General features: G+C 42.0%; 1 protein-coding gene across 2 annotated transcripts in view; it reads right to left on the bottom strand.

Annotated features, from left to right (window-relative positions):
* The window catches only part of ELFN2 (extracellular leucine rich repeat and fibronectin type III domain containing 2), an 88,715-nt gene extending 66,126 nt beyond the window's left edge, over positions 1-22,589 (bottom strand). The window contains exon 1 of one of the 2 annotated variants that reach the window (XM_069968855.1): positions 22,500-22,589. The gene's annotated coding sequence lies outside the window, so the exon portion shown is untranslated. Of the gene's footprint in view, positions 1-7,210; positions 7,283-22,499 lie in introns of those variants that run through there. The other variant, XM_069968856.1, reaches the window with a different exon arrangement.
* Between the last annotated feature and the right edge of the window lie 4,582 nt (positions 22,590-27,171).

Genomic DNA, 27,171 nt, shown 5'->3' with positions numbered 1-27,171 from the left:
CAGCAGCCACCGTTAATCAAATGCCGAAGGTTCGGGCTCGGATCGACTCGAACCCGAACCCGGTTCGCTCATCTCTAATGACTACTAAAGATGAGAAAGCATTGAGTATGCTCGTCCAAACTTAAGCGTATGGCATTGGATTACCGGTGGCTGAAGAAGTTGGATGCAGCCCTAAGGCTAACTGGAAAATATGAATACAGCCATAGGCCACAGGCTGTATCCATGTTTTTCAGGACTCCCTAGGGCTGCATCCAACTTCTTGAGACACCGGTAAATAAATGCCACATGCTCAAGTTTGGACGAGCGAACTCGAGTTTCGTTCATCTCTAAAGACTAACACTCAATTCCCTTTAGAAGCAGGGACCTTTTTGAGGTGATACGTCTTAAAGGGAAAACTGACAGCGTGGATATGCATGCATGTGTGATGCTATGTGATCTGGTTTCTTAAGTAACAAAGTTCTTTATTCCAGGTTGATACCGTGACAGAGGTGGGTCGGTAACACTGTCGGCATCTGCCCCACTCTGGCCAACAGCTAGCACTGGCACAATTCACACTTTAATGGTGGTGCAGTCCATATAAGTGAAAAAATGCATACGATAGACCAAATATGTACTTGACATCCCTTAAAGGGGTTGGCCACTTTATAGTAAAATTGGTAAGTGTACAGTATTAGTAAGTGTACTCACTGTATATACTGACTGCAGCTCCCTGTGTACCTCATAGAGCTAATATCAGACTCCCCTCCTCCAGGGCCTGGTCACATGCTCCTCCATGTCGGCCATTTTGTGGACTGAAATAAAACAGAGCAGGGCACCACAGCCTGGTGAAGGGGAGTCTGATTTTAGCTCTATGAGGTACACAGGGAGCTGCTGTCAGTATATACATTGAGCACACTTACTAATACTTTGTACTGACCTATTTTACTATAAAGTGGCCAACCCCTTTAAGCCTTCAGCTGTGTGATAGTAAAGCCTATCCGATCATGTTCTACTACTCAATCAGCATATACACAAATCTGTTAATCAGTTTTTAAATAATTACATAAATTCCCCCGTGGCCTTCCAGGGCCCGACCCCACTGGGGAAAACCAGTTGATTACCAGGTGTCTCCTTATATGCAGATAGAGATATGCTACGTTAACACAGAGCGATAATTCGCCCAATCGATCGTTTAAGGATTTTGAAGCAACAATTTGGTTTATATAACAATCAGCATTTAGAAGACTAAATCGTTAGAAAAATGATTAGTAAAATTGTTTTTAAAATCGCTTAAGCCCATCTCACACATAGGCTTGAGAACATGGTGAAAGATCACATTGAACGATTTCCCGCTCGTCGCTTGATCGTTTTCTGTGTTTACACGAGCAGATTATCGCTCAAATGCAATCGTTATTGCGAAAATTCGAACGATAATCATTCCGTGTAAACGCACCAATAGATCTGTCAATTAAACTTAGCAGGGTGGGGAAAAGCCAGAGCGGCCCTTAGGGTCCATTTACAGAAAGATTATCTGCCAAAGATTTGAAGCCAAAGCCAGAAATGGTTTTGAAAAGAGGAGAAATCTCAAGCTTTCCTTTATGACCTAATCTCAGTTTAAGGTCTGTTCCTGGCTTTGGCTTCAAATCTTTGGCAGATAATCTTTATGTGCAAATGGACCCTTATAGTTTGGAAGCAGCAAAAAACTAAAAACACCTTATAAAAGCACAAAACGGGTCATAACCACTATGTAGAACGATTATAAGTTATGAAAGAGGGGAATTTAAGGTAGATGAAGTCTACAGGATTTATTTTCTAACTAAAATAAAAAAAAAAATCATCAGAAAACTAAAAAGGAGAAGTGCTGATCCCCATAGACACCAATTAGGTATAGGCAGCACCTGTTAGACAACACCTCTCCATATGTTTTACTAGGACATATGGATGCCAAGGGGTGGAGTGTCCCACTGGAGACCCCAAGCTATTAAACAGAGGAACAATTCACTGTAAATATGTCGGATATGAGCACTAATCTAGCAGATCGGACCTCGTGTAATAAGTCATTTACACTGTACAATAATACCACTGGCAGGGCTGCAGGAAGAATTGCTGGATAACTGACCCCTTCGATCACATTACTGTCAGCTACACAACTTCTCTTTACACAGAGGGATGTGCGGCAGACCACCAATGATTTTAGGACCACACAATCCCAGTGATCAGTTTGCCAGCTTGCCAGCTTTTGTGCCTTTAATGCAGGGCAATAATTGGCCTATTGGAAATTTGCCCCATAGAAAGGACCTTTAAAGGGGTATACCAGCAAAAAAAAAAAAAAATCTTTTAAATCAACTGGTGCCAAAAAGTGTCAGAGATTTGTTATTTACTTATTAACTGCTGTATACAGAAAGTTGTGTATTCTTTTCACCACTGGAGAGCAGGAAATGTTTTCTATAGATTATTTGCTTCTGTTTGCGACAGTTCTTGTCACAGACACCGGTGGCAGCAGAGAGCACTGTGTCAGACTGCAAATATTACACCACTTCCTGCAGGACAGACAGCAACTCATAAGTACTGGAAGACTTGAGATTTTTGAATAGAAGTAAATTACAAATCTCAGGTACTTTCTGACATCAGTTGATTTGAAAGAATTCTTTTTTCCACAGGCGTACCCTTTACGTTCTATTTACCTCCGCATATCTGAACTGCTAAACTAGACCAACAAACAAGTGTCTCTCTGTTTCTAAAAGAAAATACATTTCCTTACCCCATACAGTTCCTTTATACTGCCCCCCATTTATTTGAATCGTTACTTAGGCTGCATTTACACAGATAATTGACCAATTTATCTGACAGATTTTTGAAGCCAAAGCCAGGAATAGATTTGAAAAGAGGAGAAATCTCAGTCTTTCCTTTATGGGTCCTTCCCAGAGGGATATCTGGCTAGTCCTTTGTTTTGAGACTCTTCAATAAAGTTCCATGGATTCTTCTTTTGCAGTCTTTCCTTTATGACCTGTTCTCTGTTTATGGTCTGTTCCTGGTTTTGGCTTTAAAAATCTGTCAGATAAATTGGTCAGATATCTGTGTGTGTAAACGCAGCCTAAGGGCCCTACTAGACATGTGCCCTAAAGATAGGAATTCAGCAAGCCTATAACAAGGCTCGATTATCATGCAGGGAGATTTAGCCATTTATGTGCGAACAATGATTTTTTAGCAAGCTAAAATAATGTGATCAGCTGATCAGAAAGCATATGGTTCTATTGCCCAGGGCCTATATTTTCTCCATGTAATAGGGCCCTAAGTGGCAGGAAAACTGTACAGCCATAGTTGATAACTGGAAGTTTTAATGATCAGATCTGATCCTTGAGGGCTCAATACATACGGGATTGTACTAGTTTGACAATCCATTAAATGAGGCCAATGAGACCAAACATTTTGCTTATATGGAGAACACTCCAATACAAGTCTAAGGGGGACATTTATTAAGTCTGGCATTTTTTAAATCTGGCTTAAAGTAAATCTGTACCCACAATCTGCCCCCCCCCCCCCCCCCCAAACCACTTGTGCCTTCGGATAGCTGCTTTTAATCCAAGATCTGTCCTGGGGGCCATTCGGCAGGTGACTTTTAAACTTGCAGCCCCGTACACGGGTGGCCTAGATTGTGTATGCATTAGGCTGGCAGACCCTCTCTCTCTCTCCTCCCCACCCTCCTCATCATTAGGAATGCTCCAGGCAGATTGTCTCCTATTCCTCACCTGTGTCAGCCCGGCACATGGGCTGGATCGTTAAGGCACCTGTGCAATGTTCAGACAGGAGAAAATGTTTCAGTGGCATTCCTAATGAAGAGGGTCGGGAGTAGGGACGGAGGGGTGGTGCAAAGTTAGGACACAGATATTCTAAGCCATGCCCGTTGGGCACAGGGCTGCAAGTTTAAGAGTTTTTTTTTAGGACAATACCTGCATCACCTGCCGAACGGACCACAGGACAGATCTTGGATTAAAAGCAGCTAATCGAAGGTACAAGTGGTTTGGGGGGGGGGGGGGGTCAGCGCCAGTGCTTCGCAGATTCATGTAGAGGTACAATGCATCTACATAAATCCTGTGCGCACGGAGTGAAAATTATGCCAGCTCAGACCTGGCATAGGTTTCTTTATTTAGCGGACTCAGAGCCCCTTTTCGCCCCACCCCCTCCCCACCCCTCTGGCACAACGGGCGTAGAGGGGCCAGATGTGAAAATCTATTAGCAAAACAGGCTTTTGCGAATAAATATATTCACATCTGGCCCCTCTGAGCCAAAAAATACTACTTTTTTGGCTCAAAAAATGCCTCCCTAAGGGTACAATATCCCACTGATGTGCTCTCATGGATGTGCACCTGTTTATGAGGCTCGATGATCATGGGAGCACAAACAATCACTGGAACATTCATGTGGCCTTTTACTGCTGCCATTCGTTGCCCTCCCTTATAACATGGGGAGATAAGCTGCCGAACCAAGCCTGAAGCGGATGAACAAATGTTTTTGTTTTTTTATACATGGTCTGATCAATGACCCCAATGATAGTGTCCCATATAGTCAAATTTTTTCCCATGTAATTACCATTAAAGGGAATGTACCATCAGGTACATCACTTTAGGTTTTTTATATGAATAAAACGGCACTGGCACGGGAATGCCCGCATAGCGCCAGTCTATTCCCAGGCACTGGCCCGGTCTTAAGCACTGTAGGTGGGCTCCCCGCCCATGTCTAGTCACATCGCTCTGCCTGTCAGTGCGCTCGGCAGGATGATTGACAGGCAGAACGCGGTGACTAGACAAGGACAGGGAGCCGCCCAGAAGACTACTTCCCCATCCGTGTCTGTCACGAGGCGGAGGAATAAAAGTCATTTTTCCCCGGTATAAAGCTCCCACTGCAGCTGCGGCCGGTACGTCCCACGGCTGCTGCCGAAGCTTTATACATTGCTCCAGGGAACCATATCAGCCCAATTAGGCTGATTGGTTCCCTTTAAAGCTATGTACCTGATGGTACATTCCCTTTAAATTCTTACAAATATGAATTGCAGGGTTAACGTAAAACAACACAGTTAAGGGAAACAGTTTAGAGAATGTTCTAGAAATCAAGTCGCATAAATCTCAGCATAGATGACAACTCTATAGCAGTCACAAGGCAGACCTTGAATTCTTGCCATGAACGTTATCATTGTGTTTCGAGGATTAATATGTTGATGTCCCAATACATTATACTCTCACATTTTATGTTAGTATTCAAAACCGATGAATACAGGAAGGCCCCTGAGGAATATACACACACATCAAACCATGTCTCTATAGCAACTGGGAAAATCCACCACCCCTGCAAACATCACCCCCAAATCCCCCATCCATCGAGTAGCGTTGCTCTTGGTTGCATGGAAACCAATTCCTTATTCCGAATAAGAGTTTATGCATTGCTCTTAATGCAGCGCTGGGAAGTTAATGTACAGGGACCTCAATGCAGTTCTAGGGCCCAGAGAGCAACACCTGCTGTGTAATACAAGAGTGCAAATTTTAATCCCCGCTCTAAAGGCCTAGATCAAAGCCATTAAGTATACTGGAAATGACTTGTAATGCCATTGTGTTAATGTGCAGTCTCTTAAAGCGACGTCGCTAAAGCAGGTTTCCCAGCAAATCCGCTGGAATTATACAGTCCTGTGACAGTGAGTTAATGTGCAGTGATTTAATGCAGTGCAGGCTGAATAATGCACGGAGATCTGGCTGAACGTGATTGACTGAGGCCTAAAGGGCGATCAATCCGCACCATCCAGTGGCTAAATATTCCCCATCTCTTGATGTCAATGAATAGATAACTGCAATCTCGCCGCCATGGCAGGGGACGGCGCACGTTAATGTGCTACATAAGCAACCTAGGTGGTTAAATGACTGTCTATGACATTGATGAAAATATCAACCGGTTAATTCCGAGCAGTGTCACTCTGTTAATGTGCAGTGACCTTAATGCAGTAGCAGTAGGTTAAGAAAAGCAATGATCTTATTTTAAGATGCAGTAGGAGAAAATTGATTGGTTAAGCCCTTAATGCATTTCCAGAAGGATGATGTGCTGTGGGACTCTGTTCATGCTCGGCGTATAATTAAATGGGACCTGGAGCCTGTTAGCACCATACTAGTATCAGGGCATCACTATCTCGGTGCGAGATGGCTATGTCTTTATCGTCTCCGTGTTTGTGCTCGTCCTCTTTGCTTTCTGCCTTCCCTGTCCTTACTTGAGGGGCGATGCACTAAGTGAGAGCGGTGCCAGAATTACTTAATAACCGATTTGAATATTTCAACCCGCTTGGGGATATGCATTAAAGGAGATGCGCCTTGTTAGCGAGTGACGTGCCTGGCATCACTTAGCAGCGTGCCCTTCTGGAACTGTTCTGTATATCTTCATTAAAGCTTTTCCATTTATATTGTATAGTCCTGACCCTAAGCTTTCACGGAGACGCTGTGAGGGTTAGGAATATGGGCTGGCCTATCTCTTTTTTATCCACGTAAATTAATTTTTCTAATAAGCTAAGAGTCTTATCCAGTCAGCCTCGAAAATAACTTTGCTGATCAATATTCGCACTAAAGTGCATAAAGTATGTCAACAAAATTTATATCGCGTTCTCTTATTCATGCTCATATCTCGGCGTGTGGTAAGGAATGTTAAAGGGGTCAGCTAGCTTTAAAAAAAGAAATGGCCTATCCAATAGGTCTTTGAGAACAGGAAAGCATGGTGGCAAGTGTTCAACTACCCAACAGGGGAAATAAAGTATTACATGCTGCTTGTTGAAACTGGTGGGCAATGTATAATACTTGGCTTCACTTGAACCAAGGCTATGTTCACACACCCTTTTCTGAGCTGTAATTTCGTATAAAAATAGCTATATATGCATTACTCATGGTGGCACCTGCTACATCTGTATTTGATCATTTATAATTCTTATACATTCTCGGCCACTGTATAAAGCAACCAACCCCCTTTATTAGAGTAGGTCCCTCACTCCAACATTTAGGGTTAGTAGATTTAGAAGAGTTGAAAACATTACCAGGAAACAGGCAACCAGTCATTGGACTAAGCAAACTGTAAAACAATCTGTTGTGTTCTATAGCAAACTTGGTAAAATCAGATGTGTAACATATATATATATATATATATATATATATATATATATATATATATATATATATATATATGTAGTATTATTAAAGTAACTTACACCCCTGGACTGTTTCTCTCCCCCATGGATCTATTCACTTCCTGATTTCCTCTCTGAACTTGGGCTCTGTTGTTACCATGCAACAGTACAAACACTTTCCCATAATCCCCCATTGCTTGCAGGCTTAGGGGAGACCAACTGCCAGTACTTCCTGGAGTTTGCAGGGCAAGGGCAGCAGGTTATCAAACAATACAGCCACACCATATATTAGTAAGTCATCATATGTCTCAAACAGGACACGTTCATCAATGCTTGTACATTTGGAATCTGCTTGTTATTTCACCTAATGTATCCGTAAGTATGAATATTATATTTGAGAGTCCTTTATTTATTTATTTTTGCACCAGAGTTATCCTTTAATGACAAAACATTTTAAAGGGAACCAATCACACGGAAAATCACCCTTTAAGGATGGTCTGAACCTGCCGAGGTTTGGGTTCGTATGAACCCGAACGCTCGTCATCAGATTCCCGCTGTCTGGCCGCTCCGTGCAGCGGGTGGATACAGCGGGAGGACCGCCTGGAAAACTGTGATACAGCCTATGGCTATGGCTGTATCCCAGTTTTCCAGGCGGTCCTCCCGCTGTGTCCACCCTCTCCACGGAGCGGGCAGACAGCGGGAATCATTGCCGAGAGTTCGGGTTCGTACGAACCCAAACCTCGGCAGGATCGGACCATCCCTAACCCTAATGATAAGGAAACGTGCTGGCGCATCACCCAGCACGCTTCCCAAACATCCCCCTGTACCCTCCGTGCCCTCCTCTATTAGATCATATTCTTACTTTTATGATGTCCCGCGCTGTATGTAAATGCCGGGCAAGTAGTCACGGTGGGTGGTCCTGGGCGGATCTAGTTACGGTCCTGGGTGGTGGAATAGCTGTAATCATGCCTAGAGGGGCGTAAATGAAATACTTGTGTTTCGATTACATCATCCGGGGCCTGCGTTTCACGTAGGCGGCGCGGCAACGTTTTTAGCATGTACGGCGGGAGAAGATTCTGACGCACTGCGCATGCACGGCATCCTGAAGACATTGGCACGCCGACGACGTGGAATGCAGCCCCCAAGTGACGTCGGCGGAACGCAGGTCTTTCAATCACGCCCCTCTGGGCATGATTACAGCTATTCCACCGCCCAGGACCGTGACTAGATGCGCCCAGGACCGCCCACCGTGACTACTTGCCCGGCATTTACATACAGCGCGGGACATCATAAAAGTAAGAATACAATCTAATAGAGGGGGGGCACGGAGGGTACAGGGGGATGTTTGGGAAGCGTGCTGGGTGATGTGCCAGCACATTTTCTTATCATTAGGGTGATTTTCTGCGTAATTGGTTCCCTTTAAAGCCTCCAAATACTTTAGTGAAGAGTTGGTTGACGCTGAGACCTGCCGACTCTCCAATGTGTATGGGGGTCTCCTGACTCTCACCAGATTAATGATGGTGGGAGAAGAGAACTTTTTGTTCGTCAGCATCTTACCTCGCCTCATTCACAAAACATATGGGCAAGCCTAATGTTCATATCTGGAGGGAGTTGGAGAGATAGTTGTCAGCCAAGCCTTTCTATTGAAGGTGTATGGTCCCCTTAACAGAACAAGAGTTGAAACTTTACAATTGATGTCATTATGATGTCATTATGCTTGGGTGTTCTACTCTTACATCAATAAGTCAAGTTTCGAGGATATACTGTCAAGAACTCCAAAGTTATAGATGCATTAACCTGTGCAATACTAAGAAAATTCTCCAAACAAGATCTACGGGGAGTACCTGAGGACTGGGGATCACTGCTCCACAATATATCTGATGTATGGAAGCATTAGATTTTTATATGCATAGATTTCTGATTGCCTATATTTACAGTATATGAATTATATTCTTTATCTCTAACATTCTCTAACTGTACCCTTGTGTTACTTCTGATGTAGACTATGGGCATACATTATTACCCTTATTACAGGCCGTCAGGTGTGATTATCTATTATGGTGCCCTAGATTACATTTAGTGGTTATTATTGATACCTCTTCATTTCATCACGATGTTTCAGAATTTCTATGCCCCGATTCCATGCCCAATTCTGCAGTGTTTCTGCAGCTAAATCTGCTTGTGTTACATGCATATTTACCTGCGGATTGTGCAGATTTCTTATAAATTAAAGAAGTGACATCTTTTATAAATGTTATTCGTGTCTTTATAACCCAATTCACATGTATTTTTATGCAGATTTGAGGTGAGTAATAGATATTGCAAATCCTGTAAGCGCCCTATGACCAAGTTCACACTTAGTATGAAACTGGCTGTTCTGTGACCCGGCCATGTCACAGAACGCTTGGTGTCAGTGAAGTTTATCTCAGCTCGGATAAACTTCATTTCTATTTAATGAATAGCGGCTGCACAAAACTGACATGTCAGTTGTCGTTGCGGCCGCTAGGGATCCCGGCCGGGACTGCAGTGCAACATAAGTTTTCCAATAATCAAGTCCGTTCTTGCAAATCGGCAACATTGGCCATGATTAATAGAAAATTTACGTTGTGTGAATGTAGCCTAAGGCTTATTGTCTAGTGCAATAACTGCCTTCACACCTTCTACAAAGTGCTGTCTTTGATGGAGGGATGGGGAACCTTCCGCCTTCCAGCTATTGCACAACTACAACTCCCATTATATCTGGATAGCCAAAGATTTAGCTCACTAGGTTTGATGGAAACTGTAAGCATGCAACATCTGTAGGGCCAAAAGTTCCCCATCCCTGCATTAAAAGGCGAATTCCACTCAAACATAACTTTTGATATGTTGCTGCCCATCGTTAGACTAACAATTCCTTCCATACTTGTTATTATCTATTCAGTCTCCTTTCCCTAGTTCTTTCTGCTGAAAACACAAAAATCTGTGTGTCTCCCCCTCCTCCCCCTCTGGTTTGACATGGCTGATGTAAACAAGTTCCCGACAGGCTTTATCTGCAACTTTGTAGCTTCTACAAAGTTGTAATACTGGGAGGGCTTATCACAGTGAGTTTATCAGCAACTTTATTTCAGATTATCTCTCCCAGCATTACAAAGAAGCTACAATGTTTTACATCACCGGTCTCAGAAGGGAGGGGGAGGAGGGGGAGGGAGAGAGAACAGGTCACACACAGATTTTTGTGCCTTTTTTAGAAAGCAGCAGCTCAGAACTGGGGGAAGGAGATTGAATAGATAATAACAAGTATGGAAGGAATTGTTAGTCTCACCATGGGCAGCAACATATAAAAAGTTATGTTTTAGTGGAATACCCCTTTAATGAGACCAATGGGGTAACATTTCTCTTTGGGGAGAGCATCTTAAAGACTTATAGAGCCCTAAAGGCCATTCTTACTCCACTGAGAATTCTGAGAAGAAGTATACCTAAAGCAGCACTCTAATCCCACCTTTAAAATGTAGATTTCCCTTCAAGAAAATTTTCTCCTTCTGGCTTGACATATATCTCTAGTCATGTTGTAAGACCCCTGGTTGGGATGTGCAAAAAACTCATTTATGAGTCTTAAAACACAGGACTAGCCAGATATTCCTCCAGTGATGGCTCCTGGTTGGAGCGACATACTGGCTTAAAAGTAAAGCTACATCTAAAAGATGGCAGAGATCTTCTTTGTATGTCTTTGATGAGTAAACTAAACTTAGATATGGAATATGAAAACAAGGCTCTTGAATATAGAGTATTTGTAGTGGAAGTCTGTCTTCTTGATTGTATGGGATATTCTGTATGCATGACTAAGGGTACACTATTGGTCATAGGCGCACACTATTATCAGATCTGAATACAGAATCTACATATTTTCACTAATAGACACTTATATATAGATGACTGGCACCTGAATGGCAGTGGTACTGTATATTATGAGCAGAATGCTAAGGGGTTTCCTCTTTAGACCCATTTTATAACTATTCTACCTCATTTAATCTAATAGAGTGGGGTCTTCTATTCAGGTTACTCATCTATTAACCAGACCCACAAAAAGCTCCTGTTCCTCTAGGGGACCCAGCTTCCCCTTGTAAAGTACAGGTAGCCCATTGATTTCAATGAGCACTACATAAAGCGTCCTTTTCCCTGTGGTGGGGCTGCACAGAAACTGAACACTTTCTACCATGACCCCAACAGATAAGACTGATCGCTTTGGCTCGTAGCAGCAGGACACCCTGCAATCAGTTTATTGTTAGACCTTTCTATTAAAAAGAAGAGATTGCCCAAAGCTTACAATCCCTCTAATATGTTCCTGTTCACTTATACATAACATCTGGCCACATGCAATGTCAAATGGCTAAAACACTGTATGCGAATCCATCCTATGCTAAGCTTCTTATAGAGGGCTGGCCACCTTTAGGTAATGGTTGATTTAGAGAGTAGAATATATATTTTAATATATATATATATATATATCAACATCATACTTGCTGCAGTTTTTGGAGTCTCATGAGGTCATGCTCCGTAAGCATTATCTCCGGCTGAGGATTGGTTCGGCCGGGAGGGAGAGCTTCGAGATGTAAATGTGCATTTTTAGATTGTGTACACAAATAGGATATATATAACTCACTCATAAATAACCCATCTGTATGACCCACCCTGCTTTGATATGTTCCAGACACCCATCATTATTGCCAATGACCAATATATCACTTACTCAATCTCGGGAAAGGTTGAGTCATGTTCATCTTTGCAATTCACATCTAAGGCACTGCAGACTGATTTGTCATAGGTTTGATTTATCCATTTATCTGTACCAGGATTTTCCAGTTTCAGACAAACAAGAAATCAAAATACTAATGAATATGAGAGTACGGCCTTCTGTTGTTACAGCTGACCCCTCCTATAATTCTATGAACACTATAGATTCTAAGTAAATGTGCTTCAGGAGGACCAGGAACAAGATTTTTCCATGTCAAGTCTTTGCATCCTGTTGAAAGGTACTGCTACCCATCCATTTATATCAAGTTGCTATTAACGTTCAATATACCAAGAACGAGATCCAGTTTAACCCTGTTCTTAAAAAGACAGAATAAAGGAGGTCGAATTCTTTTGTGTCCTGTACATTTTCTAATTAGCTCTTCTAGGTAGGTCTCTAGTGTTGTCGAAAGGTAACAATATCCTACCTATTGAAGAGACTCCAAACATGACTAAGGATATCAGCCAAACCAGCAACGTCCACCTGTAGACAGTACTGTTTCAGAGTTTTTGCTACTACTGTTGATCAAGCACCAAAATGCTTGAGGGTTCGTTACTAGAGTCGAGCATTTTTTAGTGCTCAAGTGGACAATTCAAGTAACAAGCCCAACTTACAATAATGGGAGACTTGATTAGGGTACCTGGTTAACCCCAGAAGTTACAAAGTGAGGATATGTGCACACTGAGTAAAACACAGATTCCGCCTCTCATCCCCGCGCACTCCCGCTTCACTAGCCTCTGCCATAGACTCCATTCTATGGTTAGATAGATTCTGCCGTCTGCCCAAAGAATGAACCAGTTCGGCGGCGGTTGATCCGCCAGGTTTCCATAGTGTGCACATTCCCTTGCAGTCTGGCCCTCAGGGGGGTTAAGTTAACCTCCTAGGGGCCAGACTGTGCTGGGGGGGTTGAAATTATACTTCCATTCCTCTAACTTCATTATCCTCACTCAGCCAATCAGGGGCTGCAGCAGTGTCCCGCCTTAGTCGCTAATTGATGGTGATAGTGAACATAGAAGAACGGAGTGGTGGGTATAATTTAACACACACATGCCCATGGGTTTAAGGCTATAGAAATGTATTATGCACTTCCACAGCCTTAAAGCTTGTTGAAAGGCCTCTCAACCCGATGCTTGATCGAGCACTATGCTAGACCGAACATGCTCGCTCAACTCTATCTGCTACTTATGAATGCAGCCATGTGGTTGGATGGGTGAGATGCCTTTGAAGCAGCTCTTGGAAGACATTGGTTTTACTTTTGAGGATCCAAACAATTAGTCTCATCTTCAAACGAACATACAAACATTTCCGAACATGTTCGCAACTAGCTTCGTGCTGCCAAAATTGTGGGGTATTATTTTGGTGTAAAGTAGGCAAAATACTGTAATAGTTGGTCTTTAGACTACACAGTGTAAAAATGTGCCAAATTTATCAGCCTGAGCCATCGTGATAAATCTTGTGCATTTTTAGCCTAGTATAAACTTACACTGTCTAAAACTTATGGCCATATTACACCACATGAAAATGAGGGGGAAACGAGTGCCGATCTGTCAGTTCAGTGCTCGCTACCCCCTCTTTCCCGGCCACTGCCTGTGTTATTACATGCACAAAAAATGAGAGGGGAGGAGCAGGGAGGAGCGGGGAGGAGTGGAAGGGACTGCCCGAATGATCCTTAGATCGTTCGGGCTGCCCATTGAAGTCAGCAGCGGTTCCTGTTGCACCGAGCAACACACAGCAGACCGTCGCTGACATGATCAGGATTTTTCAACATATTGAAAAACCATGATTACTTGCCTTTTAACATGTCCTATTACACCAAACATTTATTGGCCTGAACAGCCTGTATTAAGCCAAGTAAGGTCGATAATCATTTCATGTAATCAGGTTTTTAGATAGTATTTGTAAATCTAAGCTATTGTTTATGGTGCACTTAATATTTCACCATAGATTTTCATGCAGAATGTTGGGCAAACGATTGCATTTGAAAATACTATAGTAGGCTGTTTAGCAATTTTATGAGCCAAAAGTAAATCACAAGGAATAAGAAATTTAAAGGAAGAATTTAAAATTTCCCTCTTGGTGTATACACTTTTGACTTTGGCTTTAAAGCCATAAATGGGCTGTCGCCAATGTGATTCTCATTATATTTCTGTATAACTTCATGTAAAATTACAGCTTTAAAATTGTGGTCACTAGATGTCTCCCTTCTTAGCAAACTGCTGTCCACTGCCTGTTGTCAGGAGATTTCTGTCTCTAGTAAGAGAGACCCAGTAAAAGATACAGGAAATGGAATGAGAGATAGCTACTGCTATATACAGGAGCAAAAAGAGACTGAGAAATCTTGGCTTTGAGTTCCTTTAAAGGTGAGCCAGTCTTGGCTTCTGCTTATGATTCATAAAGTCAAATCAAGGCTTCACTCTCATGTCTCACCACAATCTCAGGGTATCAACTGATGTATGTCCTTAACGCTGCAGTGTGATCTTTCCCTCCCTTTAGTGTCTCAGTAGCTGCTCACTGCTTAGTGTAACTCTTTGATTTCAGCTACTTACCATAGCTCATAAACACACACAGATCCCAAACAATTTGCAAACTTACATGCTGAGATGAGGTTTGAGTTTTTATATTTTCACTAAACCTCCCATACATGTATATAGTATAGAATGGAGTAAGAGTAACAAGTTTCATAAGCCTGCATATATTTATGTGCTGTATGATATATATATATATATATATATATATATATATATATATATATATATATATATATATAATGTCCATACACATAGCCATAGCAATCAAAAAGAACACATCTCAGGGTAACTTTGCTGGTACATTTATCCAAATAGAAAACCATACTAAATAGAGCAGGTTTAGGTCACACAATGATTTATTTTTCATTTCACGACCAAACAGCTTTACGTATGAAAAGATTAGATCCCTTCTAAAATAAAGCTCTCCCACAAATCAGCAAATAGCAAATCTGCTAAAACCGTCCATTTTTGTAATGTATAGTTATAACTTCTTTAGCAATTTTGACTTATTTATTTGTACAGCAAATTGTTATAATAAGCAGGTAAGAGGCTGTTGATAGATTTTATTGTGTCAATACTGAGCCCTTACATAAGGCCCTATTCCACCAACAGATCTGACGACAGATTATCTGCCAAAGATTTACAGCCAAACCCAGGAGTGGATTTGAAAAGAGGAGAAACCCAGTCTTTCCTTTATGACCTGTTCTCTATTTATAGTCTGTTCCTGGGTTTGGCTTCAAATCTTTGGCAGATAATCTGTCATCAGATCTGTTGGTGGAATAGGGCCTATACATTAGAACAGCCGTGTAGTCAGATCCTATCAATAGGAGAGGAGACACCACTAGACTTCTAAGGTGGCGGCATATCTTCCTGAGAACAAAAGGATCAGGTAGTTGAAATCCAACTGCCAAGATTTATTTATTGTGTATGGTCAGCTTACAGGGGTATCCTGGCCTGAGGCCTAAAATTAATATTGCACTGGGCCCCTTACAAAATAGATAAAATCCTATACTTAATAGATAAAATCCCAGTCCGCGATCTCTCTTCTTTCCGCTTAGGCCTCATTCACATGCTCAGTAATTTTTCTGGACTGCAAAATCTTCTGCTATTTTTACTCCGCTATCAGTATAAATTCATCCGTTTTTTCATTTGTTCCTATTTCCGTATCCGTTAAATAGTACTAGTTTTAGTACTAGATTTGATCCATGTTTTTTGTGGACGTCACTGATGTGACATCCGTGGAGTCCGTAAAAAATATGGATCCCATAGACTTCAATTGGTAATCCTTTCCACAATCACAGTCCGCACTAGTGCATGTCCTTTTTTAACGGAACAGATTATGGATAAAAAATTAAAACGGACTGTGTGATTAGCCCAATATAAATAAATGTGCTTGAAGTTGAATCGCGATTGCGGATCCACAATTTCGGACAACTTTACTGAATGTGTGAATAAGGCCTTGGGCTTGATTCACACTACGTTCTTAAAATCCTGATTTTTTTTTTCATCTGTTTTTGCAAGAAATAGATGGATAAACTGATGCCTTTGTGTACATCCATTTTGATCCATTTTTTCCATTAACTTTCATTATAAAACAAAAAACATAATCAAATCACATTTGTTTTTGTTTTTTTTAACATTCACGAAAAGAAGATCGGCTATGTTTTTGTGTACGTAAAAAAAAAGGATGCGTTTTGATCCTTTTTTTTAAATGAAAGTCAATGGAAAATTGGATCAAACAGATGCAAACAAAAGCATCCTTTTTTCAATCCTTTTTTTTTTTTTGCAAAAACAGATGAAAATAAACGGATTGAAAGAGTGAAGTGTGAACCCAGCCTTACTAGATGAGCCCTTGGGAGCAGGACTTGCCAGCTCAGCCAATCACTAGCCACAGCAGTCTCCTGTCCTGGCCTATGATTGGCTAAGCTTATTGAGCACTCATAGAGGCAGGAAGAAGAGGGGACCAGATGGATCACAGCAGGACTTGGGGGGAAGTAAAGGCACAAATAGAGACATATGTTTTTTTTTCTAAGGTCTTTGTTGGTGCCTGACATGCAGTGAACCCGCCAGCTCTATTTACCACTGTTGAACTGAATCTGCTATGAAGAATATAATTGCTCAGTACAGCGTAAAACATAAACCTATTCTTTAATGGAGCCTACAAGAACTGACCCTATGTATTCTGTATTTTCCATTGTTTTGTGCGTTATTGTGTCACAGCTATTTACTTTTTCCATGTTATGTTGTATTAGCAGGATTTCCATGACCGATCACCCATTATAAGCATACGTGCCTGTCCCCGCTACAACGTTTTACTAATACAATACACTGATTTATTAGGGCTGTTCAGATCGAGCGAATCTCCTTAATGTATATACAGTATAGCTATCGATTGGCCAACTATGATACATAATGAAGTTACAGACTGCATTGTTTTTTTCTCACATTGTCTGTACTATACTTTTCACGTTGTAAAAATAGCTGCTACCAAATTAGTAATGGAACCTGTTATAAGCAACTGGTGAAATGAGATAATGCACCATCTGCAAGGAAGAGCTGCTGTCCCAATATTGGGCTGGCTCATTGGTGTAGTTATGTATCGGAGTCTATTAACCTCTAAGGTAGGGGTTACCTGGAACTGCTATCAGGAGCTAAACAGGGATTGCTTATGGTTGTTGGATGCTGCCTTTCCACCAATATTTATGCTCAAGACTAGAGATGAGCGAAGCAGACGGAAATTTGTTTAGCGAGCCTCGCAAATTTTCGGTCAAACTCGAAATCTTAACGAATTTCATTAAAACAGACAAAACTATAGTATCTACAATACTGGAAAAACTACAGAAGGGAGAATTTGTTAAAGTGGCACTATCGTGTACAAAGCGTACATACCTACGTCTCGAGGAACCTCCGGGAGGATCGGCGGAGGCCTGGGAGATTCACGTATGCACGCGAAGCAGCCTGTCTCTGAGAGCTAACCTGCGCAGCTGGCGTGTAGAGAGCCCACTATGCAGTTATGAATATGCATAGTGGGCGGGATGGGAGGGAGCGGGCTGGGCGGGTTGCAGCAATGCTCTCCAGCCCAGAGCAATGCCCTTAAGCAAGTAATTTGCATAAGAGCATTTAGCGATTTTAGAAACAATGCGGGGGAGGAGAGGGGTGTAAGTAGTGGATATCTGACACTGAGGGACACAACTACTGCGGCATATCAGCAGGTTCTCTGAGAAGTGCCACTTTAAAGCATGTTGTTGTAAAAGTATCAAAAATCGGAAAATCACCATTTAAAAAAAAAGTCAATTAGCCAGTCAGTCATCCAATTTCCACCATTCCTCGCCTCTGTCCCCATATCACTCTGTTAGTCTCCCCTGCTCTGCTGTAACTGCCACCTCTGTCTGTGGGGATTTGCTGGTACTCTGGACAGTCCCGGTTACGGACAGAGGTGGCAGCAGAGGGCACTGTGTCAGACTGGAAAGAATACACCCCATCCTACAGGACGTACAGCAGCTGATAGATACCGGAAATACAAATTTACAAATCTGTATCTTTCTGACACCAGTTGATCTGAAAGCTATTTTTTCTTTTCTTGGGTACCGCTCTAACTTATCCATAGGATAGAGTAAACAAGCAGATTGTGTGTGTCCAACTGCTGGGACTCCCACCAATCCGAAGAAAAGGGACATTATTGTCACTGGAATTAATGGAGCGCACCTCATGTGCCTGCCCACCAGTCTACGGATAATAATAATATGAAATAATAATAATATTCAAATATATATATATATATATATATATATATATATATATATATAGTGCCAACAGATTCCACAGCACCAATAGTGGATTATAATAGGTCCTTTTCGGGTTGTAGCCCGGGGCCCTGAGCTCCTGGGGGGCCCATGGCCACTCAAAAAGAATTATACTTTAAGTGGTATACTGTCTCCTGGCTACATTTCTGCCATGATTTGCAATTATATTATCCTGTACTATAAACACCACGCTAGTGCTGCCATAGTTACAGTGGGGTGGGGGGCCCAGGCTTGGTGAACATCCCGGGGCCTATGATAAAGTTAATCCTCCACTGCACAGCACTTAACAATTCTGGGGGTGTACACAGAAAAAAACTAGATATTCATTTATTTTGGGGAAAATTATATCCCTATTCTTGTGATTGATGAGTTCCCAACAATCAGATCCCCATTGATCTGCTTGTTATCTCCTATCCCGTGGATAGAGGATAACGCAATATGATGGGAGGGCCTGTCATCTACCAGAATATTCCACTTTGCAGCATCCATTCAAAGTCACTGCTGCAAAGATGAATCAGATTTTTTTTTTTCCCTATACCCTCAACTGTATGGCCTCTAACTCTTATGTCTTATATTCACTCCCCAGTGGTAGTGACCTGCCTCTTAACAGTCCAGAGGCTACAACTAGAGATGAGTGAAGCAGCTGGAAATTTGTTTTGCGAGCTTCGTGAATTTTCGGTCAAACTCGTTAAGATTCGTGAATGGAATCTTAACGAATTTAAAACAGCGAAAACTATAGAAGCTTTAATACTGGAACTATTACAGAAAGACAAATTTGTTGAAGCATGTTGCTGTAAAAGTGTCAAAAATTGGAAAATCACAATGAAAAAAAAAAAAGTCAATCAGCCAGTCAATCACCCAATTTTCACCATTCCTCTCTGTCCCTATATCACTCTTAGGGCCCTATTCCACTGGACGATTATCGTTTGCATATCATTAACGATTAACGATCGCAAACGACCACTATTGCGAAAGACCTGAAAACGTTCACTCATTTCCATTGAACGATAATCGTTACTTATGATCGTAATTGCGATCGTTTTTTCTTCGCTATTTATTCGCTATTGCATTCGTATCTATTGCGAACGACCGAACGATGTCTTATTCAACGCGAACGATTTGCGAACGAGCAACGATAAAAATAGGTCCAGGTCTTATAAAGCGATCAACGATTTCTCGTTCGGTCGTTAATCGTTAACTGCATTTCAACCGAACGATTATCGTTTAGATTCGAACGATTTAACGATAATCTGAACGATAATCGTCCAGTGGAATAGGGCCCTAAGTCTCTTCCCGCTCTGCTGCCATCCTGCTCTCTCCTCCACACACAACCGACTGGCCACCTCTGTTACCGGACTGCCTTATATAGAGGGTGAGGGGGGGTTGCTGACATCCCAGAGGGGCCTGCAGCTGATTGGACGATGCTAACGATTATGGTTAATCCCTTTCTCCCGCCCAGTGACGCTCCAGACAGCATGTGCAGTCGCCATTTTGTTTTTTTTGCGAATTTCCTTAACGAATTGGCAGAAATTTGCTTTGCATAACAAATGCGCAATTCGCAGCAAATCTTGATTCGCCAGATTTGCTTCGCTCACCTCTAGCTACAGCAATATCCTTAGATTGAAGATATCCATAGAACTAGGCGTGAAACCAAGCCCTCTTCCCATTGGAATTGGACCTGCGGGGATTGTCTAGGGCAGCGTCCTCCAACCTGTGGATCTTCAGCTTTGCAACATCTGGAGAGCCACAGGTTGGTGGGCGTTCATCTAGTGGACAACTAGCACATTCGCTCAAGAGATAGCGCTACTGATACCTAGTATGTGAGGGGGCCTAGGAAAAAAAAGTTGATTATTCTGTGCAGTGTTGGCTAGATTATTCAGTGGATGCTGCCGGCTGGATTTTCAGAGGATGTCCTGATCCTCGAAAAAAGTCATTTAAAAAAAAACGACATTGTGGATGACCAAAAATGTTTCCAAGCTCCCTGTAGTGATATATATTCTAAGCAATCCTGCTAAAGCATTGAACAATGTTGCTAACACAGCTGATCACAGGACTTCTCTATAGTGAGACCCTTACAGTCATCTCAAGGGACCCCTTGAGACCGAATGTAAACCCATGCAGCCACCAATCAACAGTAAGGAGTTATCTCCTAGAGATCTGCTCATAAGTGGAAAACCATGATTAAACTCATATCCGAGTGGCACTTCAAACACTATTACATAACCAGTCATTATTCCCTTAAAGTGATATAGTCACCCCCCCCCCCCCCATGTGCTGTTCTCCTTACCATCCATAAGCTTATTCGATATATACCTGTGAAATAATTTTTTCTTTGTGCTCTTAAATTGCTCCACTTCATCGGTGGACAGTTTCAATTCGTCAGTGAACAGTGTTACCTGGGCGGGGCTTCATGGTAGTTGGGCCTTATTCCTCTTGAGAGAGGGCCTAACTGTCATGAAGCCCCGCCTAGGTGACACTTTCAATCAATGAAATTAAGCGATTTTAGAGCAGAAAGAAGACACAGACAAGTTTTATACAGGTATATATCCAATGTGCAGCATCTAAGCTTGTGGATGGTGCAGAGAACCACACATAGAGTAAAGGGGTGACAATATCACTCTAAGTCATGGAGCCACCAATATGTCGCCATATTGGATTTTCTGCCACAATCAACATTAGACCCTAATTTCCAATGGGTCTCACAGCAGATGCAAGAAGCGGTGCGGCTACAGAGAGAGCACAAACTCTTAAATTTCTCTCTGACTTGAGGAAGTCAATGGAAATTATGAGGGCCATATAAACTTTATAGCAATTTGCATGGTGAAAGATTGGTTATAATACAGTAAAATGCCTAAATATATTGCCGGTTTAAGAGGTGTCCACGCATCACATTTATTTTACCCAACAATAGGTGCTGACACTTACTAGCACACCTTACTGACTGTCTAGAGACGGGGTGTCACACTTCCATAGAGCGTTATCCATGGACAGGCTGTATATAAAAATCTGTATATACAGTGTTACCATAGAGACTGTTGCATGGTTGTGCACATAGAAGCCAATACAATATGTCCCTCCGTCTCATCCCAACTTAAGACCTGAAGTGTAAATGGGAGTAAAAAGTGCACCTTTAGTGTCAATTTATTTTATACAACCTTAGATCTACTACTATAAAGGAAAGCAAAGATATGAAGCTGTGATCCATCATAAGACATAGGAGATTCAGGATTCAGATTTTAATTGGGAAAAAAAAATTACATTTTGAATCATATGGGAAAACCCTTTGGAAAAATATTGGATCTACCCACATAATCGTCATGACCGGACATGCATGGGAGTTGGAAAATTTCTAATCATCATCACACTATGGAAATGATGCTTCTATCCGGATCCAAATAATGACTAAAGGAATGCACGGTATCTGGTCTCCATCCAAGTGCTAAGAAGGTGGCTACCCTCAAACACCAATGAACGTATGAACTATGTGGAACCCTAGCTGGGACTCTTGCAAGCATTACAGACCAGATCACAGATAGAAAATGGGTAATAAATATATTCCTCAATCCTATTTACAGTCCTTCGTTCACTTAGAGCATGCACAAGCATAGTAAAACACAGCTACGCACAGATGCACATACAGTAGCCTTGAATGAATACAAATCAGACACATAAATGTCTATACAAAGCAATAAACAGCTCGCTTGACCTACACGTACTGTAAACCCGTCATAAATTCCAATATCCGGAAAGTCATACAATAAGACTACGCTGAGACACGGGGGTAACAGATGCCTTGAAACACAATTACCATATGCAAATATCATAAAAAACAAAGCAGCATGGATGAGTCTATGACAGAATGGATACTACAGCATAGACATGGATCTGCACACACTGGCATTGAATTGGCGTAGAGAGACGGGAGATCTGCATATCCAGTGAGGTGCACCGATTAACACAAGCAGACACACTTAATAGTTACACATGCAATATCCCAGCTAAATAACCCATCGCAAATCAGAACACACCCAAAGTGATCACACAATCCGACACCTTCACGTGTTTCACATGGTATTGGGATCACGGCTTTATCACATGGGTTTCATACTCCATTGCAAAATGCTCACACCTAATAGAAGAGATGCATATGTAAAATGCAGCAAAGACTGGATGGAAGGCATGCATGCATTTAGACATATAGATGTGCCCTCGTAGACATCCACATATATACAGATAGACGCAGAAAAAAAAAGATCTATGTGACCACTCACGCAGTTTATCAGTGTCTCTGTATTATCGGTCCCTGGTTCTCATCTCTATGGCATTAGGGATCTGCTCATCCGCTTAGCAACCGGTGTCCCTGTCACTTTTCTTGCTCTTCTTGTCACTGACGCTCCCCCCTATACGGTGTCACCAGCAGAGCTGTGTCCCTCGCGGCGCCAGAGACAGGCACCCAGACAGAAATCTTTCCAGATCTCTCCAGCTGTCTTACTCCAACATATAGGCACCCACACAGCAAGCGAGAGAGAGAGAGAGAGAGAGAGAGAGGAGAAGAAGGAGAAGGAGAAGAAGAAGAAGGGAGGGGAGCGAAAATAGGAGGAGGATAGAAAAGGGGAAAGAATACAGCAAACAGAATACAGCGATGGAGCGAAGAGGATGGATGGCAGAAGAAGCAGGCTGCGAGGAAAAATAACGTATTATACCAATTTAGAATAGCAAAGATCTATAAGGAGAAGAAAAAAAAATCAGCGTGAATGAGGCATTAGACACTGCATAAGAGATGAGGGACATCTAGCAAATAGAAGGCAGTAGCATGATGGATGATAGGCGCACATTGAGCGAGAGAGAGAGAGGGAGAGGGAGCATAAAATCAAAGTGGTGGGGACAGAAGCCTTGCAAATCATGAACAGACTCCGCCAGTGCAGCACCACGCTAAGCCAGAGAGGAGATTATTGTGGGTCAAACCTGATTGAAAAGCCAGAGAGGAAAGGATGAAGAGAGAGACTGTGTGAATCAGAGAGTGCCAAGAAAACCAGGAGAGAGATGACATGGGGAGAAAAAAATAAATGAAGGAAAAGAGAGAGAAGGAGGAAGGAAAGACAAGGAAAGGAGGAATTGGAAGGAGCCCAGATTGTGTGTACAGTGTACTGTATGTGATAGGAGAGGAGGGGGCAGGCGGCATTACAGGAGGGTGAAAGATAATGGAGATAAAATATACACACACACCATGTTAGGAGAATGACAGAACAAATGGGACAGGCAGCCACAAGGCACTGCCATGTGTGCTGCAATAGTACATCTGTATACATCATCAGTCTCTATAGGTAGCTAGTTGGTAATAGGAGTATATGATCCACTTCACTGACTGTCCTGAACATTATTTGTCATGTCCAGATATACAGTCATTAGCTGCCCTCTGTGTATCTCACCGCGGTGCCATCATCCCACAATCCCCTGGAGAAGGTACCAGAGAAGCTCGTCTGGATGGAACAAAGCCAAGAATTCCTTCAGTAGCAAAGATAGAGATGATGAATAGAGAGATAGATAGGAGGGAGATAGATAGATAGATAGATAGATAGATAGATAGATAGATAGATAGATAGATAGATTGATAGATAGGAGATAGATAGATAGATAGATAGATAGATAGATAGAATTTTTTGTATTTTCTAGAGATGTCACTTTAATGACCAATGGTCCTCCCTGTCCTTGTACATATGGAACCTCCTTCCTATAGTCTGAATCACCTGCTACATAATGAGAAGTGTCAGGGAGATTATGGCCTCCCCTACAAGTCTCTGTGACCTGCAGATCAATCAATCAAAATTAAATGAGAGTGGAATACAAGAGAGAGAGAGGGAAATGTGTAATACAGGAATTATCCTGCAACGGCAAGCCAGGTCCAGAGCGGCAAGACGCCAATATACCATGTTATACCGAGCTAGCTCTATGCCATATTACTCGAGCCAAACAAATACTGTGATCTCCTGATTAGCTGAATCATATGCCAAGCAATGGCCTCAGTGGTGTCACCTGCTTTCTGTAAGCATCAACATAATTAAAAATTAAAAAAACAAAATTGTATGGAAATTTCTGAAATTCATGAGAACCATGAAAAAACACATGGAATCATTTATAATATAAACCTAAGCCTAAGGTATATGGCGGCCTCCTGACTCTCCGCTGATGGATGATGTCGGTGGACAGAAGAGTCCGGTGGTTTGGATTTTTAATGTCCGACCCTATTTTAGAGATTAGCAGCATTTAGGTGTAGCTTTTTGAGTCCTCATGGGTTTGTCCTATAGAGTTGTGGGTACTTACCAAGCCACTCTATAACATGGGGGTATCCTCTATGTCTAAAGGAAAGGTTTCCACAACAACCCAGAAAGTGATTCTTTACTGTAAGAGCAGTGAGACTATGTAAGTGCTCATGGTGTGTTCAGTAAGGGGGTCTAGATGGATTTTGGAGTGTAATAATAGTATTACAGGCTATAGTGATTAGATTCTGGAAAGTGTCTTGATAGGGGGATTTTTTCTGTTTGCCAGATTTAGAGTCTGGAAGGGAAGAAAAATTGGTTTCTATCTTGTATGGGTTTGTTGCCCTAATCTAGAACAACATTACAGGACAATAGACTGAACCAGATGGACACATTACATTTTTTAGCCTTAGAAACTATGGGGGAGATTTATCAAACATGGTGTAAAGTGAAACTGGCTCAGTTGCCCCTAGCAACCAATCAGATTCCACTTTTCATTTTTTTCAAAGAGTCTGTGAGGAATGGAAGGTGGAATCTGATTGGTTGCTAGGGGCAACTGGGCCAGGGTCACTTTACACCATGTTTGGTAAATCTGGCCTTATGTAATGTTTTAACTCCATATGATTCCTAGAGGAAATTCTCCATTGCTTTCCTCATGACTGCTGATTAAACCCATTAAGAGAAAATCTCACTTGGCAACGAGGGCATGTGGCATCTATGAGAAAAAAGTGCAACATGGGCTGCTCAACCGGATTGGCTTTGGGCTACGCCAGGGAGTGAAGTGCCCACTAGGTTTTCACCATTTATCCCACTCCAGGATGCGAAAGCTCGACTCAGCTAGAGGACACCAGGTCGTTCTACAAGCATGGTCCATATGTGAGCAGCAGCTGGCCCCCAAAGACCAAAAAAAGTTTGTGCAAGCCACCAGGGAACAGTCAAGTATATGTGGTCAGCAGGCCAGGTCATTAGTGTTAGAGTCAGTGCATTACCAGAAACAAGACAGGAATTGTGGGTTAGACAGGCGAAGGGTCAGGCAACCCGAGTTAGCAGCAAGAGAGGCAAGTAGGAGACAACGGTCAGGCAGAAAGTGTAATCCAGACAACAGGCACATGTGAGGATATACTAGAATTCAGCAGGAAGAACAGACAAATACCTTTGCCACATGTGCTGGAATGCAACAACACTCAGGTAGGGAGGGGCAAATGAAGCTAGTTTAAATAGGTGCAGGTGGCTCTGTATTGGAAGACGGCAGTAGCAGGTGGAGACAAGCTGCCCCTATAAGAGCATATGCACCCTAGTGGGCAGAGGTGTTATTGCAGCAGAAGAAGAAAGAAAATGCCAGAAGACACAAGCATCCCCAGACGAGCATGGACCATAGCAAAGGAGCCGACAGGATGGCGCTGCTGCCAGTGAGTCTCATTCAGCAGTACAACATAAATATTAGGTTCTTACAGTGCAATAGGTTCTTACTGTCCACTAGGAGAATTCTGGGTTTCCTTGGTAAATATGTGCATAAATGTATATATGTTTTTTCCGTATGTGACTGTATATTTGGACATGACAAATGTCTCTTTTTGGTTCAAATAAATAGATTTCACACTTTCCTTGATACTTCAAGCACCCATCATCCATATCTGCCTCCATCTGATGAACCGTAGGATTCTCTGGCAAGTGCTCTGATATATTTGAGCACTAGAAGTCTTATATGTGTAATATTCTCACTGTATAAATTTATTCCTATTTTAAGATCTACAATAAGATCTCGGTTGTGGGATGGATGTTTTGAAACGACTGTGGTTCCCAAGAACATCGCTGAAGAAGAACATTTAGGTGTATATAATGTTATACTTCATGGAAGTTTAAGACCTAGCAAATCTAATCTTAGTTTTGGTGTAAGACTATGCAACTGTATGATTTGTGTATATGTAAATATCCACCTGTACTATAATCCCGAATGAATGAATTGTTTATGACTATGATAATACATGCACAATCTATTTCAGAAGGCGACATTACCCATCTGTGGACAGAGAACAAGTTCTCAAGCTTGCATGGCCTGGAAGATTCCACAGTCGTTTTGGTGTTCTGCTCAAGAAGATACATTACTACTTCAGTCCCACAACAAGGGCCTCTGTTCTGATGAGGGGCAAGAGTCCCTGTAGTAGCCATTGTCGGCTGATTGGAACTTTTGACTGGTGGTCTGTGTAAACAGGAGATGTTTGGCCCATAACAATGGATATTAATGGCTGCCCAACTCATCATGTCTTGAAAATGAGCACCAATCTTGCTGATCAAACCTTTAAGCAATGGTAAACCAGCATATATAGGCAATATGTATATCATTAATTTTGAGATTTTCATGGCATATACATTTACCAAACATTTAACACACATGTGGGGTGAACCTAGCCTACACCACTCAGCTGTAGAACTAATGCTTAAAGGGATTTTTTTCTCACAAAAAGAACACTAGGTACAGGATAGATGCTAAGTGTCTATTGCTGTGACATAGACCACCCCCACCACCACCACCACCATTCATGAGAATGATAGCTCAATTTGTTTAATTTCCAATGATGCTCTGGCATGGTTGTTATTGTTCCATTTGGCATTGACCAAGTACAGTGCTCGGTTATCTCTGTCATTCTCATAGACATTACATAGAGCAGCAGTGAGTATGCCAGAC

This window comes from Dendropsophus ebraccatus, chromosome 4, assembly GCF_027789765.1.
Source record: "Dendropsophus ebraccatus isolate aDenEbr1 chromosome 4, aDenEbr1.pat, whole genome shotgun sequence".
NCBI classification, from domain to species: Eukaryota; Metazoa; Chordata; class Amphibia; order Anura; family Hylidae; genus Dendropsophus; species Dendropsophus ebraccatus.
Note: the sequence above shows the minus strand (reverse complement) of the source record. Positions and strands in the feature narration are given on the sequence as shown.